The following is a 6,000-nucleotide window of genomic DNA, read 5'->3' on the forward strand; positions in this document are numbered from 1 at the left end:
CTTGGCCAGCTCTTCTTATTTTGTAAGAGAACAAAAATCAGTTGCCTCAATATATGATTCGGCCTCCCGTAGAACACCTGCGTAAGTCTGAATCTTTTTCCTAATCAGATCAAATTTGAAACCATTGTGCTTAACCCTCGAAGGAATTCCGAGTAGGCCTTTTCATCCGACAGATTCTAAATTTGAGCATTCTCCAAGTTGAACCTTTGAACGTACGAGCGTCTTTCTTTCCTTGGACGATGGTTGCCAAGTTAAGACTAGTCTTCCGGGGTGGAATATTGTAGGAGAAATTTCCAACAAATAATAAGCTGAGAGTTGGGAAGCAATTGATGCATCCGACCGACAGACTATTGAATCAGTCTTGTGCCACACCCTTGAGGGTGGCCGGGAAGCATTTACACCGGGTGACATCATCCGCACGTTGCAAGTACATCAAATTTCTATACGAGGTAACATGCTCCTTCGGGTTGCCCATACCATCATAGGCACCCACAAGTACGCTCTTCACTTTAGCTGGATGAGGAGAGCTGAGAATTTCTTGAGAAAACGGAGGCGGCTTGTCACCAAGATTCAACAAGCACATTTTCCAATCACTGGATTGCGGTTGTGCGGCCGGTCCACCCATTTAAGCTGCCTGGTCGTACGGCTGGCCATACTGTCCGTACTGCCCACAGATAGGGGGAGTAGGCGGCAAAATTGCACCATAATTCTGGGGCATCTAAAACTAAAGTGGCTGAGTTAAAGGAATTGGAGTTGGAGTGTGGTGAGCTTGACTCCTACTGGTCCTATCCGAGCTGGTATGCTAGGAGAGAGTGTGGCTAGAGAAATCATCTGTCATGGTGGGAGAGGAGGCAGTGTAAGAGTAGTGTGCCTGCTCACGTCGCTTGTGCCGGAGATAGTCTCTAGCATCCTTCCAGCGCTGGGACAATTTGTTCGGCTACCTCTGAGGCTGCTTGGTCCGCCCCCCAGCCGACTGTGTTTTCTCAAGTAGTCTGGACCAGTTCATCCGGGGCACCCTTGGCGACCTTGCATGTTGTCTGAATGGGGTATTCCCAACATCCTCAGTATTGGCCATCTTGGCCTGAGGTTTCTTACGGAAACCCTCTCCTTCTCTTCTGGACGACTTTCTAGAAGAAGAGGGAATCTTACCCTCAAGCTCCTTCTAAAGCTTTTGCAAGGCGACCTTCAATGAAGCAGCCGTGACCGGGGGATCCTCCGCCTCATTGGATGAAGCGTGAGAGAATCGCTAGTGTTGATTGTTACGATGATGTTCTCTACGTGCCTGTCCTCACCAGGACCAGGTGTCTGACCATCTTTACCCATTTTAGACGTGTATCCCCACAGACAGCGCCTAATGTTTTGGAGTTATTTAGAATTCCTCGGGACACAGGTCTTGAATATAGTCGGACGGTCTTGGACACCTGTAAAACAACGAATATTCCGGTTGACGAAATATTCGCCTCCAACGATCAAGTTAGTGACCGGAAAGCGAAGTAATGTAGAGAGAGAAAGTAGAGAGAAGTTGAAACTATTTTGTGCTCTTGAATGATATGTCTTAATCCACCCCTCCCATCATAAATGATTGGGGTATTTAATTTATAGGACATGTGTCGCCCTTTTATTGGGCCGTGTGTCGCTATGGGATTGGACCACGTGTAGGGGTATTTTTTACCCTAAACAACCGCATGATCCCGAAAAATATAAACAACCGCATGATCCCGAAAAATATCCCCGACGAATACCCTACAACAAGTAGAGCACGGTGCCGAAACATTATTATTATTATTATTATTATTATTATTATAAATTAATATTTTTAAATTGTTATTATTGTTACATTAGTAATAACTATTATTAATAATTATTATGAATATTAGATTAATAAACAATATTAATATATAATTACTATAATAATAATTATTATTATATTTATATTATTAATAAATATTAATTAACACATATATTTATTACTAATATTTTATTACTATATAAATTAGTATTATTATTATTAAATTAGTAATTATTATGATAAATAATATATTACTAATTATTATTATTATGTATTATAAGTTTATTAATTATTATCATTATTATATTTATATATATTATTATACGGTGCTTTTTTTGTGTGGCTGGCCACACCGTGTGGCAAGGGTTACTTATTCAAGGGTTACTTGGTCATTCAATGGTTACTTATTATCTGGAGTTACTTAGTCGATTAGCGCATTTTTGCTGGGGTTACTTATAGAGGTTACTTATTCGGAGGTTACTCAGTCAGTCAAGAGTTACTTATTCTGGAGTAACTCAATCGGTTAGCGCGTTTTCACTGGGGTTACTTATTCAGGGGTTACTGATTTAGGGGTTACTCAGTCGTCAAGGGTTACTTATTCTGGGGTTACTAAGTCGTTTAGCGCGTTTTCGATGTGAGAGTAATCCCTAATCGACCGAGTAACCCCTGACCGACCGAGTAACCCCTGAATATTAAGTAACCCTTGACCGACCGAGTCACCTCAGAATAAGTAACCTTTAAATAAGTAACCCCTGCCACACAGTTTGACCAACCACATGGTGTGGCCAACCACATATAAAAAGTTATGTTATTACTGTTAGTATTATGTATTATTATATTTATTAATAAGTGTAATTATAAATACATTAATAAAAATATTAATTAATATTATTAATAATAATATATTATTATTATTATATTTACTATTAATAGTTAATATTAAATATAATGTTATTAATCATTATTAATAAACACTACTAAAATCATTAATTTAAAAAAAAAAAAAACAAACAAAAAACAATACAAAAAAACTAGCTGCTCCTCCCCTTTTTTCTCTCTAGCCCGTTAAAATGCTCTTTTCATGTGATTTCAAGCCTTAGCCGCCTATAACAAAGTAATAATGACATGTTATGAGAAAGAATGAGTTGATTTGATAAGAAATGTAGGAAATAGGCATCCTAGTAGTCGTATATGCCTTATTTGGGCCATTTTGGATCAAAATGCGTCCTAAAACCGTTAAAATGCTCTTTTCATGTGATTTCAAACCTTGGTCGCCTATAACTAAGTAATAATGACATGTTATGAGAAAGTATGAGTTGATTTGATAAGAAATGTAGGAAATAGGCATCATAGTAGTCATATAGGCCTTATTTGGGCCATTTTGGATCAAAATGCGTCCTAAAACCCTTGAATTGCTCTTTTCATGTGATTTCAAGCCTTAGCCGCCTATAACTAAGTAATATTGACATGTTATGAGAAAGAATGAGCTGATTTGATAAGAAATGTAGGAAATAGGCATCCTAGTAGTCATATAGGCCTTATTTGGGTCATTTTGGATCAAAAATGCGTCCTAAAACACTTAAATTGCTCTTTTCATGAAATTTCAAGCCTTAGCCGTCTATAACTAAGCATATTGACATGTTATGAGAAAAAATGAGTTCATTTGATAAGAAATGTAGAAAATAAGCGAAGTAGTAGTCATATAAGCCTAAGTAATAAATTTTTGCCTAAGTGAACTTGTAAATGTATTCTACATGCATAACTGAAGTAATTAATTCTAACATAATTTTTGTTTATTCCAAATTTTGCAAGGTACAAAAGGGAGGTCCGTTGACAAGTTAGGAACTTAATGAAGTTCGAGACATGTTGGCGTCTTTCATCACCTTTAATTTGTAAATGTCATTTCTATTGGAATTTGTATTTTGTTAACTATTTAACTACATTATTAATTAGTATTGTTTGTGAATATGACACTTCTTTTTTTTGAGGAATTGTAAATATGACCCTTCATTGTATTGCATTTGGGATTATTAATTAATATCTATGTATTGTTGTTATTATTTCAATTTAGAAATTATTATTATTATTATTTTTAATATAATAATAATAATAATAATTATAATTATTATTTTTATTATAATATATTATAATAATGGTAGAATTAATGCAGGATGTACATGTTTTATTATTATTATTATTAGTATTAATATTATTATGTATTGCCAAAAAAAACAATTGAAGGCACCGGTTAAGGCTTGAAACGGTGCCAATTATATGTTATAAAAAAAAGGCGCCAAATACTTTTAACACCGGTTAACTGGTGCCATAGAGTGTAATTCGCACAGGTTAACCGGTGCGAAATATAGGAATTGGCACCGGTTTTGAACCGGTGCGAAATCTTCAGGTTTTTGGCATCCCTCAAATCTGGACCGGTTCAAAACTGGTGCTAAATAGGGGGTTTGAACCGGTGCTCATTATCATTTTTCGCCTAGTGAGGGTTCTTAAAAAAAATAAGTATTTATGAATTATAGGTCGGAAATAATTAAATTTCTCCGGAAATTTGGCTATTTTCGACCCTTTTCCTTTAGTTTCTTTATTTTTTGTTATCAAATTTAATAAAAATACACTCTTTGAAGGTATTAAGTACCCCTATGGTGTTCCTAAAAAAAGAAAGTGGGTTTAAGTGTAATAAGTGCCCTTATGGTGGGCTTTGTTTCAGTTTTGTTTTTGTTTTTAAGTGTAGTTTGATACAAGTTGTTTCATGTATGGGTAAAGATAGGTACGAGATCGATAAAGAGGTTAATTCTTCAATTACAATCAGACGAAAATTTTCTTCACGACTACAACAGATCAGTAGACCCCCTTGTCGAAAAAGGCTATAAAACGTAGCGATATGAAAGAGGATATGAAGAACGTATGATTTGCAACAACGATTATAGCTTTGCTGAAAGAATGTTTTTTTTTTTTTAATTCAATTGTCATGTATTTATTAGATTATCTAAACCTTTTTGTAGATGTCGTATGATCTTTTATTTATGAATCAATCTTCAATAAAAAAATGAACATTATTACTACTAATAATAAAAATAATAGTTAATATATATATTTTAATATAAATCTTCCTTTTAATTAACCAAAATTATGATGCCTTGTTTTTTGTAAAAATAAAATCAACCATGACTAAAATTACCTTTAGGGTTCTTTTCTTTCTTTGGATATTCAAATTGAAAAGATAACTTAAACAATGTAGTAGATCGATTCAAATTTACATTTAAACTCAATCAATTAATAGATTTCAGTAAATTACTAGGTACTCTAATATGATATTTCCACCAATATAATGCAATCAAGAAAGACGCCCGAAATCAAAATTCCTCATAATCAATAATGAACACAACAAAATCACCACATTCTAATTAAAACCATCACAAATGATAACACATTTGTGCATTGCGATCATTTGTACATTCCGATAACACTAATAATCATGTATATATACATTGCTTAAACATCACGACCCCTTATACTTCCTCGAGATTAATTTTGCATATTGGGGGAGTGCACGCAAAAAATTGCTAAAGTTCCACTATTCATGAGAGATATTTGCCATGATATGTAAAGTTAGAAAACAAAATTTAGTCTTGTTTGGTTGACAACTTCAAATGGAAAAAGTGTAAATTCATGGGATTTGATAAATTGAGAAGTTTAGTTGACACGTAAAAGCAAAAATGGGAGAAGAGAAAATTAATAGGAATTTCAACTTCTCACAAAACAAGGGAAGTAAATTACCTAACCCCCCCGGTAAATCAAAATTCATGGGAGTTTTGAATTCCTAAATTATCATTCAAACAAGTTTATGAAATTCCTAGGAATTTTATTAGGGAAATAACTTCCCATGAAATGCAATTTCCTATAGAAATTTAATTCCCATGTCAACCAAACAAGGTCTGAGAAGAATTTATAGAGATATAACTTTCTAGTCAGTTGCCTCTTCGTTTTGAACCTTGCTATTGCATACATTATACATCCAACGAGAAAACAAAAAGGATAATAAAGAGAAAATACAAGTTTATCATCTTGATAAACATTAGTTATTTATCAAATGACAAACTTGTAAAAAAAGGGCTAAAATTCCACCATTCAAGGGTAAAATCACTAAAGCCATTTGCGATTTTACCTAATTTTGCCCTATAATATGCCAATTTTGGATG

The sequence above is a fragment of the Chenopodium quinoa genome, unplaced genomic scaffold (genome assembly GCF_001683475.1).
Source record: "Chenopodium quinoa cultivar QQ74 unplaced genomic scaffold, ASM168347v1, whole genome shotgun sequence".
In the NCBI taxonomy this organism is placed as follows: Eukaryota; Viridiplantae; Streptophyta; class Magnoliopsida; order Caryophyllales; family Amaranthaceae; genus Chenopodium; species Chenopodium quinoa.